Below are 16,053 nucleotides of genomic sequence, written 5' to 3' on the forward strand. Positions count from 1 at the left end.
GCCTCGAAGAGTGAAATATTAATAAACCCGTCATTACACGCCATAGACTGTGTGAATTAGCGTAACAACAAAGCCAACTACGTATAACAACGTATCCGTTGGTGGGAAGCTGATCATGTTGGGTGTAAAGCCATTACTTTGTTCAGTAAAGTCCAGCACCCTGTGATTACTGTCCCCTCACTCTCCCCAAACCCCTCAGACATGGAGATCATAGAGGGCAGTATGCCTGAGTACAGCAGCCTGCTCCCACACTGCATATCTAAGCACATAGGAAAAGGTTTAGGGAGATTTGTTCTCCAACAGGCACCAAGGTCAATTTGACGTCAGAAGGATATACTGAACTTTAACATCGGACAGACGTTGAATTTAAGTTGAACATTGAAATAGTGCTGATGTCAAAACCCAACACTGAACACTGGCTGGGAATCAAATATCAGTCAAAAATCTACATTTGGTTGACATCAAGCTCCAACGTTGGGCAGACAGTGAATTTTAGTTGTAAATAATAACATACATAAAAATAAAAAAAAAAGAAAAGGCATCACAGCAGACTCTGAGTTTCCTCACCGGCCTCATCACACAAGACATCTCATCACACCTCCACCCTGCACTTACTTACTTACTGGACCTGTGACCAACTGCTCAGCCACACTGCACCCCCCACTCACACTACACATGAGACGGATACAGTACAAATGTCTGTTTCAAATATAAAGGGTCAATAAAATGATAGTATTACTGTTTAGACACCGTCGTCTGCAAAAGTCTGGGCACCCCTGTTTAAATGACATGTTGTGAAGATTCTAAAACAAAAAAAATGAAAATAAAGGAACAAATCCTGTAAATAAAGGAAACCTACCTGCATCATTGCAGGCATCCGACTGTTGTCTAGCAAAAAATCATTTTGTTTGCAGAATTGAAGATATTGACAAAATAATAAAACATGACATATTACATTTACCATGCCTCATATATGCTTTTTATATGTAATTCCCACATTCTCAAATATGTTAAACAGTAACTGTGCAGTAAAATGTGCAGAAGTGTATCCTCTGTAAAGGGTGTGTCCTTATTTACACTCAGTAAATTAGTAAAAGATGGCCCTGGCTGATCTGTTTCTGGTAGAAATGATATTTTGGGGGTATTTTCATATTTAGGATTATTTCACTGGACTTCAGTATAAGGCACAGGAATCAGGAGTCGGAAAACTGATCCACTTTTTATCTGGAATTTCTGGATGCCATCAAGCTGTTTTTTTCTTTACAATAACAGAAAAAAATCACAATAAAAACAATAAAAATTAGCATTTCTATTATCCTGAGGAACATATAATCACTTTCACGCAAAATCCTTGTAACTCCAAAATTGCAACTTTACAGGAGAAGAGAAACCCTTCTTAACTTTCAATTGAGGCCACTGTAAAAAGATTTTATTATATATAAGTCGTTTTAGAAAATGATTATTTCTATTGGTCCACTAATCACGAACATCTACCGCAATATGAAGTACAACTGCCAGATTCACACTATGCCAAAAAGTGAAAAAGGGCAGAAATGAAGAGACAAGGTTTATGTGTGGCAGACAGACACGCACCCAAATCACCTTGACAGAATGACTTATTTTAGAAGCAGCTTTTCTATTAATGAATGTAGATTTCCTGATAGGATTTTTTTGGAGCGGATGCCGCTGCTTTATTTAATAAAACACAGTAAATGTGGACAGCGTCACACATTTAGCCTTTTGTACAAGCAACTCTTCCCCTCAGCTTTTATGCTAAAGGCAAGAAAGCAGAGTAAACAGCAAAGGACATGGGTTTCCCTGTGAATGGGCCCTTGTGTTAGATCAGACCCCTAATTTCCCTATAGCTCAGGGGGCTTGTGAGTGTGTGAGTGTGAGTGTGTGCGCTAGGGGGGCTGCCTTAAACAAACTGCTGGGAGTGTGGGCAAAAGCAGCCACGGTGCTGAGGATACGTTAAATCAGCATGCTTAGGAACTCAGGCACGTCTTGCAGGGACTGAAAAGCCTGGCCAGCCTCTGACTGATGCTATTCATGGATGGGGAGAGAGGTCAGGAGGTCAGGGCAGTTCACAAGCTCCGGCACCATTCTTATGCTAACCTATAACAGAGCCTACATCTTCCGTTCTGAGGCTAAGCCACGAAGACGAGGCGCTCTATGGCTCCGAAAAGGAGAGAGCCTCAGAGACTTCAGCTCGGCTAGCGGAAGCGGAGCAGGACTGAGAGCTCAGCTGAAAGCTCTCAGTGTGTTTAACTTTGCGGTGTAACAAGCTGTGAACAGAATAGCGTTTAGACATAGCAGGCTAGCTGCTGCTCACTAAAGCAAGGGAAAAAGAGCAAGATGGGCATGAAATCTTGGGGGTAGAATGGGCTAGACTTCAGTCCCCATTAACATTGTCAAAAAAGAAAGAAAGAAAAGCAAAGAAACAGGGATGTCCTAGCAGCCTCACATCCGTCCAGTCCAGACAACCCTGACAGAGTCCATCAGCATGTTTATTTAAGGGCCTTGTAAAAGATGGCAGCATATTGGTGGCGGCCCACCGTCCACCTCAGCATTCACTAGGGAATAAAAGGAAATTGCTCTTAATTAGTGGTTCTTGACCTGTGCTTTTGAGCTCTGACCTCTGGCCCCTCTGGCCTGCTTTATTGTTCTCTAGGGGACTGGCCAGAGGGAGACATGTGCCCCACCAACCGGTCCCTGTCCACCACACCATTAGCCTACAGCTTTGTTCACCCCGGGGTCAACGGCAAATAGGGTCAATCAACTGTCCATTTAGTGGCCTGAGGGGGGCAAGGTCATTACCACTGACCGCTTTCACTAGGGTTTATGAGGACAGCTTAATTTGGGGTGTATTTTAAGTCAGTTAATTTGTTTGTTTATGAATTAGCATCGCCTTGTTCTCTGGGTGCTTTGATTTTAATGGCACTAAAACAGTCCAGAGTAAACAGTGCAGCAATCGGGCCTTTCAGTAGGCTACAGCTAGTCTTATCAGGGCTGGGATTTTCTGTGCCCTCAAGAGATGTTTTAGTCGCTGTTTTTTCTTTTTTAATCTTTAGTTTGATGTTATTTAGAATTTATTCAGTCGTTAAGATTTACAATTAGTACTTACTGGGTGGAAGTCCTGGACAAGGATGAAGCCTAGTCCTGGACTATACAGTATTTTGAATGCAACATTTCTACTGAGAGGGAAATGTGGGACTACACTCGTCAATATAAAGGTGCTACAAGAGGTTCTTTGAGCGATGCCATATAGATGTATGAGTGTGAGGAACCTTTTAAAGCCTTAATGAACCTTCACTTGATGTAGAGGTTCTTCACCAATTAAAATGTTCTTCAGACAAATATGTCTCTATTACACCTGGTTCTTTAGGAAAACAAGAGTGGTTCTTCTATGGCATCGCTTAAAGAACCCTTTGTAGTATTTTTATTTTGAAGAGTGTAGGCTTAATCCTCATTAATGAATCCATACGTACTTGCTCTACATGGTAAGTTTAAAGCTATTTGCTGTTGATCACACATGTGAACGTGTTTCCTGTAATGGTGCTCTTAGAGGAGACTTTCCTACATTTCTCGTCCTGTATTTTAGTTTTAGTTGGATTTCTTTTATATTCTTGACATGTTTTGTTGAATTTCTAAATGAGAATGAGAAGTCACACCCCCAAAGCTTTTTTTTACTGTACTATTTCTTATTTGATTTTATTTTGAGATTAATTTAACATTAGAAAAAGTTTGGGCACATGTCACATTTGATGTTTTACTCCTCCCTAATATGTCAAATCCAGCAAACTAATAGAAACCGTGCTCTAACATTAGCACACCTGCAGTGTGTCTCAGTTGGCTCCCTGTAGATGATTGTTTCCCGTTAGAAAAGCAACACCACGTGTCTTTTGACCAGGAGTGCCCACACACACTTTACATAAGGCTGAACAGCTATATCTGCACATATATTTTATATGAACCCACTGCAAATTTTTTTTTTAATAGTTAGAGCGTTTTAATGTATTTATTCATTTTTATGCTTTATTTAGTTTTATGTTAAGGGTCGAAACTGTATATAGAAATAGAAAAATATAATACGAAAATCTTTGAGATGATCGTTTTTATTTATTTATATTTAATTTGATTTATTTTCGACAGTCTGTTAATGACGAAAACCAGCTGAACACTGAGCTGATTTATTAACACTGAACGTGGAAATATTTTAGTATTTTTCAGCTTCATTTTCCTCAGGCAAACGAAATAGCTGTCAGTGTGAGCGCGCGCCCGACCACGTGTGTGTGGGGGGGGGGGGGGGGGGTTTGGAGGAAGTCTTCGCTGTTTTTTTTTTTTTTGTTTAGTTTTTTGCAGCTTAAAGCAGATCAGAAATACACACCTTTACACACTTTCACAGGTTCAGTTATTTTCTTTTGCTATTTTTTTTCTCAAAAAAGGATTTTCCCATAAAAATAATAAAGACGGACTCCCCCTCCACATTTAGCCTAAAGCTACGTTTAGCTTCGATATTACCTTCGTTTCTCCACACCTGTCGTTTTTAATCATTTTAACCGATTTACATTTAATGCTACAACTGTATTAAGTGTATCTCTCTCTGCCTTTCTCTCTCTCTCTCTTTTCGCTCATTTTCCGTGTTTCTCCTTTCTTGGTCTCTCTCTCTCTCTCTCTCTCTCTCTCTCTATATATATATATATATATATATATATATATAATTCTCTGTTTTCACATTCTTTTTTGTCTAATTTCTCTCTCTCTCTCTCTCTCTCTCTCTCTCTCTTTCTCTCTCGCCCCCGCTGTCCAGGGTGCTGATGTGCTGGACTGGTTCACCTGGTTCTAGTTCCAGTTTTTATTGTAGTTCTTCACACACACACACACACACACACACACAATATTTATAGTGGACAGGCATCATGTTGACCCTTACCACATTTAGGAAACAACAGTTTAGGGAAAAAAAACACTGTTTATTCACAGGAAAGTCAGAATAATTAAGATACATTTAGACTGTGGTCACTGATTTCATACACCCTTACAGTCCAGACAGATCACTCCAAAATGCAGTATCACAATAAAACTCTCATTCACTACAATTATACGCTCTACAGACTAGTGTGCATTTTTAAGAACGCAGAACAGCTTCCAACTGAAACTAAAATTACACCATATAAAAAAGCAAACATCTTCTGTGAAGCATCCCGCCGGGGTCATCCAGTCTCCTCTGCTGCAGATGGAGTGTGTCACGAGTGTGTGTTTAGTTCTCAGCCATGTCTGCAAAAGAAAAGGGAAAAAGCCGTGAGACTTCAGTTCACTTCACACACAGTACGAGTTTAAACAGCTGGAATCCTGCGACTGTGTGCTTCATTTTCTGTAATTTTATGAAACAGACGGCTATGAAACTTTAACCTATCAGACTGTAGTCGTTCTAGAAAAGGCGGTCCGAGTGCAGGATGATGTATGAAAACTGCAGAGGAGTAATGATCATAGTGGTTTAATGTGTCCGTACATTTCTCGCTAGTCAAACACGGCATAAAGGCTGGTCAATCAATCTTTCCTTTCTCTCTCACAATAAGTCTTTGCAAATAGAGTGTCAACTCTTTCACAGTTTCCAAATGATACACAGAGGATCCTCTCCCTTTTATCGCCGTAGGGGAGCAGATCAGACTCTTTCTCTGTCAATTTCACCCCACTCTCCCATGCAAGCCTTGCCTTTCTCTGCTCTGTCTGCACAACGCAGGGTTTGTCCTTTTTGTCTTTTTGTTGCTCTTTGATATCTATTTTTTCACCACGCTCACTCTTTGGACTTCATGCAGCTTATGCAAATCACTCTTCTTTTATTTCCCCCCTCCCCTCCCAGCAGCATGCAGGACTAGAATGGAAACCGAAAACACACACACACACACACACCATACTCTCTGTAGAAGACACAGATAGCCAACTAGTCTTGTTTGGCTTAGTCTCAAGCCTCAGTCTTCTATCTCTCACACAATTAACACAATTAAACTTACTTTATATTCACCCAACGGTTTCAGAGTGCATTAGCAACCCTCCAACACCCCCCCCCCCCACACACACACACACACACACTTGTTTTCATACATCAAGACATGGGGCCATATATAGATAGACAGACTTCATTGTCTTTGAAGGCAACTAAATGCAGTAAGCATTGTGCAAAGGTTAAAATACTGTCCAAAAAAAAACCCCAACAAAAACAGAACAGAACAGATTGCAAGACAATGAGCAATAAATATGATTGATAAGCAAAGAAATATGACTTTAAATATATGATACATATGGTAAATATAACAATATAAAGATACAGGCAACTACACTTTAGATAGAGTTAATACATAAGTGTTCTAAAAAAAAAAAAAAACACGCTGGATGCTGGACAGTGGCCATACATCCCATACGAAACCTAACCCCAACCCCTTTAAAATATAAAACTCAGGATCATACACACATACACAGTGGTTACTTTGCTCCCATTGAGTGTAATATAGGCTAAAGCTGGAGCTCTAATGTTAAAGAGGGGGGAAAACTGATGTGGAAGTTGCACTGGGGCAGTACGTGGGGGCTTCGGATGGGCCTACATGGCTGCAGACAGTGGGCTGAGGGAACGGCTAGACTGGAGCTGTGGGGGGCTCTGTGGTGTAAGTGGGGGTGCAGCAGTGCTGGGGGTGAGGTGTATGGGGGGGTGTCTGCTGAACCCGAGGCTCTGACATTCCCAGGCTCTGGGGCCGTGCCCAGCTGCGGAGGACGAGGGAGGGGGGCTAGTGGGGGGGCACACATCTCGAGACGGCCCTGACAGCACCGCCTTTTCACAGCCGCATTACTGAGACAGCCAGCCTCCCTACCATAGCAACCTCCACACAGGTCAGAGGGTGAGCGACGGCTCTGAGTGTGTGAGAGAGAGAGACTGGCGGTGTGTGTGTGTGTGTGGGACTGATCACAGTCAGGATGCCTCTGCAGCAATGAACTTGAACTTGATGGACAACTTAAAGTGTCATTTTTTTGATGGGATGAAGGGAAATAAATATGCAGTTCTACAGATATCTAACAAGGGAATTAGTACGCAGAACCAATCATTAATATTTAGAAACAGAACTGGGTTGGGTTCCTGGACAGGGAGGTGCTACAAAGGGTTCTTTGAGCAATGCCATTAAACAATGGTGTCCATCCCAATGAAAAGAACCATGTTTGTTATAGAGATATGTAAGTGTGTAACCTTAACATCAAGAGAAGGTTCATTAAGGCTTCCCAACCCTGGACGTAAAAGACCTTCTGTCCTCCTTATTTTAAAATTTATCTGGATCCCAACACACCTGATCAAACTCAGCTAATTAACAAGCCCTTCCTGAGTTAAAGGTAATGTGTTGGAGCAGGAAACCACTAACTTGTTCAGGGCAGGGTTGGGAACCACTGCTGTAGAATAACAGCAACTCATTTTAAACCATGTTTTTAATAGACATGTGTGAGTGTGAAGAACCTTTAAAGACCTCTGTGATCCCACTGAAATACCACCTGATATAAAGGTTCTTCACATTCACATACATTTCTATTACAAATAGTTTCTTAGGCATCACTTAAAGAACATTCTGTAGTACCTTTATTTTTTATAAGTGTAGACTCAGGATATATATATAACAGTATTAACATTGCCTTCAGTACTGTATAGTAAATCCAGAAAAAATAAAAAAAAAAGTAAAAAAAAGTAAATCCAATAAAAAAGAAACTTAACAAAGATGGAAAAAAAGCAGGTCACACTCCAGCCCACCCCTCCCATAACCCCCTGTGTGATTATCCAGCAGCGCTATATTAACAGCTCCAACCAGCTCTAATTCTTCCTTACTCTCATTTCACTCTTAGTGGAGGACCCCTGCCTCTGGGTCTCTCATGCAGACAGCCTCTAATCTGAAAAGCCTGGACTGGAAGAACTTCTCTGTCTTCCTGGGAGATACTTAAGACATTCTTTGTGATAGATTAGTCTCGGCCAAAGTTGCATTAACGGACAAAGATTAGGCCTGACCTACATTGGATGTCATCCAAGCTTTTGAATGCCGTGTGAGGGTGGTTTAACGCTCCTGCCAAAGCTGGTGGATCCTGCGTATTGTCCACACTTACAAGTAGCAAAGGCCTGGCCTTTGTGTGTCCCTGCACTGACCTGCAGAACAGTTATAATAACAGTGCATGTTATGCACTTCATAATACAGATTTCTTCAGGGAGTTCATTTTTACTGGCCTTAAAGCTAAAAACAGTGCTGCTGTGTTTGTGAACCAGTGTTGTGACTCCTGAAATCAAGACATCTGAGGCATCCATATGTGAACAATCCTCACCACCACCATCGTTTGTCTGTCAATCCCTACCTAATGTGATACCCAAACACACACTGATAGATCCCATGTTGTTGTTCCTAAGAAAAGAGGAGGATTTACTGTACCTCATTAAGTAGACGGTGGAGTTATCAGCAGTGGCCCAATGACACACAAAGAATCTTGCAGTTTGACCCCCCAGGCACTTGACCTAAATTTCAGCTAACCGTGCCTCATCTTGAATTAAGCCAGGATTTTAATAAATGTATCAGACTGTATGTATCACTCTCCTTGCCCTCGTTTAATACATTATTATTCTTTATAATGATCTGATAAAAAAAATACACATAATATAATTACATATACTTAATCTTAGTGAACATTAATATAATCTGATTTTATTGGCAGTTATCATGCCCCATTTCTGCTAGTGGCTTCGTTGTGAAATGCTCTCACAGTGTAAAAGGACAACTGATGTTTTCAAATGGTGTCAAATATTAGTTGAAAAATTGCTGAAGGTTCTGCTGCACCCTTGTCAGTTCACTGTAGGTCTGTGTGTGTGTATGTGTCACACACACACACACACACACACACACTGACCTCCTATGGATGTTCCCCGGACCCCACACATGCTAAGTGTGTTGTGGCAAGGGTCTGCAAAGTGAGGCTTTGCGAGGCTACTGCCACAGCACAGCACTGTATTCTTACTTCCAGTAGCTGTAGGATGAAACCAACCATGGTGCCTCTTCTCCTCGTCAATGTCACATACTCCCCCTCTCTTGTCATCCTTCTTCTTTCTCATCCCCTCTCTCTCTTTCTCTCACCTTTCCCTGCTCTGTTGCTTCTTGACCATCATTTGTTTTTGCTCTGTGTTCCTCTGATGCATTGCTGGTAAATCTGCCCACCTTTAGCGTGTTCTGAACCTTTGTTCTCTCATTTTGTGTCATTCACTTACAGTCTCCCTCTCTCTCTCTCTCTCTCTCCCTCTGCCTCATTATTTGTTGATCTCGTTGCTCCGAAAAATTAAAACTGCAGAAGGTGCCACTGTTTGATGTCAGGTGACCTTCATCAACACACAGTTGTTTAGCTGCTCAAGCCTGTGTTTTCAGATGCTTTGTGGGATATGTTTGCAAATGGCTTTAATAAGCAGAGCCCAGTATGATGGGTGCCTTTGGTCGTTGTTCATTAGTTGAGTCATTAAATGGATATAACTCACGAGAGATAATAACATTAGAGAGGAATTTGCTGTTCATTTTACTGTAGGATATACAACAGGATTTGGTTGATTTCCAGGTTTATCTAAAAGATAAAGTAATGTTCAAATGTCTGGAATTGTGGAATATGTTATAATAACTAACACAATGTAGATTTTACCAACACACCAAAACACTATTTTAATAGTTTTCCTCAATACTGAAAGTATTTTGTAAACAACAACAAAAAACAACTGCTAACTATTTATTGCAATGGGATCTGATCACCGCTGGTGTAGCACAAATTATGCTGGGTATTTATTTATTAAAACTCAATTCTAGGATCATCTACATCTCTGTTCATCATTCTGGACACATCTCTTTATTTTTTCCCTGCTAATTATTTGAAACTCGTGGAGGCGCAGGGCTGGTATATCAGAATCACTTTTTTTAATCAGGGATGCCCCATTTTTTTCATTAATTTTAATAGCAAATTATGATTTCAATTTCTTTACAAATTGGGTGATGATTGGCTTTTTATGGGCCACTTTTTAACCCATCGTTTTACCTGAAGCTCACACACTGGAACATGTTATTTCCAAGTTAAAAACTAAACCATAAATCAAAGACCTACATCAAATATAATTAACCACATCAAAAAAAATAAAGTACATCAGAATAATAAATTGAGTGATTGCTTATTCGTAATAAAAATTGTCCAATTCTGATCTTGATCGATTACAACTGTACATCCCTATTTGCACATGTATCTGCAGTCAAATGGGATTTATTATACTGAACACATGGATTCTCTTTCTAAGAATTCTGTGTTTTTTGAGTTTTAAACTGCAGAAATGTTCACAGCTATGGACTTATAGGGATGGATCCCATTGTACTGATCAATTGAACAATTTTCTAAGAAGAAAACACTGGTGAATCTCAGAATCTTTATGGAAACTGTGTTGTAGGACAATGAACAATTGGCAAATTAGGCCCCATTCATTCAAACTTTTGAAATTCAAAAGTAGTTTACTGTACATCCAAACACTTTGAAATACATTTGGAAATTCTAGGCTTATTGTATAGATATCAATATAAATGGCTTATTATTATAAGTACATTTTTTTTTTACTTACTACAATATGTAAATTATAAGTAGTATGTATTTATGAGAGTAAAGAACTGAAGGTCGGGTATTTGCACTCTACTTCAATTATGCTACAGCACAACATAAAATCGTCAGCCAGAATAAGCTGTAACGGCCCAGTAAAACTTTACTGCTTATGTAGTATACACATTTATGTACTGTGTGCATGTTGGACAGGAGCCACATGCCCCCTTTCACTCAGACCACTGCAACGAACAACATCTCCATCTCTGCCAGACAAGCATTAGGAGCGAGTAGACCAATTAACATGATCAGGTGGCCTATGGCTCCTGTACACACACGCACAGACACACACATATGTACACACACACACACACACACACACACACGTACGCTGTCCCTCTCTCACAAAAGCTCTCCGATCTGCATAACAGTCTCATGTCTTTGGCATCTGGTCGTGTCTAGTCTGCTTCGGGCTTTCCCACCCTGCCCCCCTTCAAGCCGCACTGGAGAAGTACCAGTCCTGACAATGGTGGGAACGACGAGGTTCTTTATGAGGGGAGGGGGGGGCTTCCATTGAGGGAGGGAAGACGCGAGTGGGGCAGAATAATAATGGCAGACACCACGTTCTGTTCATTAAGGCATGGTGCTGCAGCTGCCGGCCCCATGGCAGCCCGCACCCATCTCACCCTCACTGCGTTTCAAAATGGAGGCCAAGAGAGCCAGGGGCACGGAGGTGCCGCTTCAGCCGCGGCCAAGGAGCCAGAGAGCAGAGGGAGGGAATGCGCCGCTGCATCGCCTTTATTCGGCGTGCACACACACACACACACACACACACACATACACATAACACACACTGCACAGCTACGTAAGGCGGTTGGTAAAAGGCAAACCACAACCATGACATGCTAAAGTCACCTACACTCTTAACACTTAAGCTCCTAAACTGGGGGAAAAGGTTAAGGATTCAATTTTGGCACTGTGAATAAAATATGGTACAGCAACTCAACTGCTTTCTTTCAAATTACTTGTTTTGTACTGGCAAGCTTTGTACTGATGCAACACGTATTATTCATGTGCTGCCATTCGTTTGAATGGTGTAAATTTAAAGCATCATTATTTTTTCAATGATCTTTGCCTGGCTGTATGTTTCTATAAAACAATACAGATACAGAATCATAGAAAGAATAACATCTACTATAATTACATCAGACCAAATAAGCTTTTCCTATATAGCCACTCCAAAAAACCCTTATTGGCACTTTTATTTTTTAGATTGTAGAGAAGTAAACTGGGATGCAGGCCTGTGTCTGTCAAGATATGGCTACAATTAGGTCATACTGACTCTAACTCTACCATCATATTAATACAATTAGACTAATATAGTAAGATCAATAATGCTATTTGTTAATGTTAATATTATCACCTACCCCATAGCAGAATAAACGCAGCAAACCTTCCAATTTCCAACAAATTTGCCCGATAATATCTTTGGGAAGTCTAAAGTGTTCTGGAGTTCTTTTCATTCACTCCTTCATTCAAGTCTTCATTCTCTGCTTCACTTATTCAACTAACTGACATTTTTACAGGCAATGAATCCTGCCGAGGGTTTCGGAATGGAGAAGAGTGAAAGCCGCAGAATGGTGCAGGGTGCAGTTTGCACAGGGTGTATGGGAAGTGCCTCTGGGATGCTGCCTCGCTCATTCACACACACAGGCTCAGGCTTTGGCCCTTTCTTCCCTTTCAATGCAACTATGTCAAGAGGATCTTTGCTCAGCCCCACTCATTAGCAGCGCTAGTTGCTTTATTGTCTCCTCTCCATTTTCCTCTCGTTATCCACCCCTGACTGCAAACAAAACTATTTACTTTAAGAGAAAAAAGAAAGATTTGAATTGTAAATAAGTGTGGTATAGATAGATGCACATTTCCCACCGTTCTGCCCCAAAAACTTTCACAGGGGATCTAACCGTGCTGTTCCAACACTCTTAGTGGAGGAAGGCCTAGTGTTTTCTGTTTTTATGGTGGGTCTGTGTATTATAGCTGAAACGCTGGACGCATGTAATAGAGGTTAAAGCCCTATTTGTCTATTTAAACTAAAACAAACACTGTATTTAAAACTATCTCTGCTTTATATAAAAGAGAATGAGAAAATAAGAGAGCACTTACTCCTCCCGAATTTCTTGCAATGTGGTTCACCTCATTTTTTTATGTTCTGTGCACTTTAATCAGAGGCAAAGAAAAGCTGAACACCAGTCACAAACTGACCACCATGATCTATACTATATCATAGTACAAAACTAGAATATTATATTATAGTATAATAATACGTTGATAATAATAGTTATATGCTATTGTTTTCTCACATTTTGACAATATATGAATCAAATGAGTCAAATTTCCTGATTAATGAACCAATAGAAATGCCTCATTATCATTGAATTTCAATGAAGTATTTATTTAGCTTTTCCTGTTGGAGATATATGAGATTTTTTTACATGACAGTGATAGTGTACTACAGGATACTACTGTATAATATATATAACTATAATACTTGTCTATGATATTTATAAGAAATGATCAGAAATGTATAACTCAATAAAGGCCTTATAGCTACTCACATTAGGCCCTATTTACCCATCGCACAGCAGAAGTAATGTCTTCTTAAAACCCACTTACACTGTTTTTTTTAATATTCTGACATTCTCCAATGTTTTCATATTTGGCATTTGTTCAATCTATGAGTACAACGCCACCCATCATTAGAAGAGCAGAGCTGCGAACAATTCTGCCGTTTAAAAACACATTATGAATCTGAGATGTACTTTTTGTTAGGACTTTTCTCAAGAAGAAATTAATGAAAATTCTTAGGAAGATATTGGTGAATGAGGCCCATTGTTTCTTATTTGAATTGGCACTCAGATAGGAAATATAGGAAATATACTGATATTGAGGTACAGCTAAAATATGACGGTAACCGCGTGGCAACAACGAACTGTGTTCGTCCAGCCCTTAACGAACGGAGCTTGATGTTCATTCATATGTTCGAGAAGCACAAAGCGGTCCAAACAAAGGAAGATGGCAGGCCGAGCTGCAATCGGTGCCAGTTCATTTGTTTTCTTTGCCTCCCCTCCTCCTGTGCTGCACTCTCATCCCCCTCCCCAAAAGCCCCCCCTCTGCTAATTAGTGTAGTAAGATCACATAGGCAAAGAGACGAACCTCCCTGGTATACGAATCAAATGCATACACATAGATGTTCACACACACACAGACACACACACACACACACACACAGTGCTATCCTTAAAAAAAAAAAAGACCATGATGCAACTCACCTCATGTGCCAGTCCAGCCATCTTAGCTGTTTCACTGAGATTTCCCTCAAGATGGCCTCCCTCCCTCCCTCGTTGCGCCTGGCTCCAGGGAGCTGACAGGGGGCTTTGTCGCTGGTGGCACGGGCACGGCTTCCCCTGTCCCCCAGAGGGCCGCAGATGGCACTGGGGCTTTCCAGGCATGAGGAGAAGGACGGTGGTCACAGAGGAAGGCATCTTCCCTGCCTGCGCCCCTCTGTTCTCTGCCTCTTCTGTACAGCACGCTGCCTGTGCTCCTGTCATGTTACTTCATTACGCCATGTTGCGGACAGCCAGAGCACTCTGGGGGGAGAGCCAGGAAGAGAAAATGAAAACAAAGCATTAAAAAACAATCCTTGTCATTATTGCCAAGTAGGTGCCATGGCAACAGCTTGTCAGGTTTGTTTCGCTGGTGCTGTATTGCATACGTTCAGTACTGTACATGTTCGACCAGCACACGTGATGCCAGATCAAGGTGCCATCTTGCCATAAGGGGCTTGCAACTGAAATGTCCCCTGGTAATGAAAATTACACTGTAGTGCTGTTCTTTACAACATGGGCACAGACAAACATAAATTCTACTTGAAAACACAGTAATTTTATTATTATAAAGATCAATAAAATATTTTGAGGGGTCATCATTTAATTGTATATGTATAGATGTAGATAAATATATATATATAAATAATAAATAATAAATAATTATAACTAATAACTCTAATAACTTATGTATATACACAAACACTACAACAAAAGCAAATGTATTTGCCAAATGATAAATGATGTACACATTCTATATATATATATTTGTTATAGATATATTACATATATGGACCTCAATTAAATTGCAAAGTGTCTAACAAAAGAAGCAGATTGTTAACCATTAATTTTATACAGTGCTTAACTGTACTCTGTTGTAGCTATAGTATACATGGTGTAGATAGTCATACATAATCATTTATGCATTAGAGCTAAATTATCACTTATTAATTTGACTTATTAATCCTTTCTACTTTGTATAATCTAAATCAAAGCCACAATTTCAGCAATATGAATGTGAAAGTTCTAGTAGTGCTACTAAGCTACAACACTGGCACTGCTGGTGCTAAATCATTGAATACAAAAAATATACATCATATATAGTTTCATTCAGAAGATTATATTTTGTTTTGCTCAGCAATGTACACCTATACAATCAAATGATGAGTTTTAGGCATAGCCCCTTAAAGCAGTTCCTTATAAAGTACTCAGTGCATCTCCACACACAGTTTTTATTAAATGATGTCCTCTAAAATGACTCAAGATTCCAATAAGATTCCTAAACGAGTTTCAGTCGTTCCTTTATTCATGTATTTAATCTGAGGGGACTTGCGAATGTATGAATATCCTGCTCATATTAAATGTAAAAATGCAATTTACACAACTGTTGCCTGTGGCACATTCTTCTAGCATTAACTTCTGCACTCTGAAAGCATTAGCATAAGCCCGCAAATTTACAAGTATCAAAAGCATACCCATGTTGGGCCACATTTCTATGTTAAGTGTAACAGAACAGAAGCAGTGCGGTCCTGTATCTTTTTCTCTACCTGTACAGGGGAGTCCGGCGTCTTCAGCAGCAGCTTCAGAGAGTGGTGCTCCTGCTTCTCCACCAACACCCAACACGAGGAAGGAGATTTCGAGAATCAGTTCTACTTTCGGTTATCTAGCTTTATGACATGTGATTGTACTCATACAGCTAGATAACCAAAGACAGAAACCAACCCCCAGCATGCTCGCTGCAAGTGATGGGGAAATTTCCAGAAGGAGGAGAGCTGCCACACTTCTGAAACACACAACACACAACAGCCATTCAGCTCTAATGCACATCATTATTATGTATGACCATCTACAACACATATACTACAGCTACAACACAAGTAAATATGAGTAATGTGTAAAAATGTACGCATTTAGGTGAAATCTGCTTTTTTGGGGGAGAATTTAATTCAGCTACATTTTAAGGCTAAACTAACCTTATTTGATAATAATAAACACTGTACACAGATTTATAGAATAATAACATATAATACAACACTGTATATGC

The 16,053-nt window shown here is 40.2% G+C and overlaps 1 long non-coding RNA gene across 1 annotated transcript; it reads right to left on the minus strand.

The window, feature by feature from the left end:
• Nucleotides 1-4,952: 4,952 nt before the first annotated feature.
• Nucleotides 4,953-15,645, minus strand: LOC140546439 (uncharacterized). Its single transcript, XR_011978348.1, has 3 exons — nt 15,557-15,645; nt 13,956-14,273; nt 4,953-5,277 (listed from the first exon to the last, which is right to left on the minus strand). It is a non-coding gene; the product is annotated as an uncharacterized lncRNA (long non-coding RNA).
• Between the last annotated feature and the right edge of the window lie 408 nt (nt 15,646-16,053).

Source organism: Salminus brasiliensis, chromosome 2, assembly GCF_030463535.1.
Source record: "Salminus brasiliensis chromosome 2, fSalBra1.hap2, whole genome shotgun sequence".
NCBI classification, from domain to species: Eukaryota; Metazoa; Chordata; class Actinopteri; order Characiformes; family Bryconidae; genus Salminus; species Salminus brasiliensis.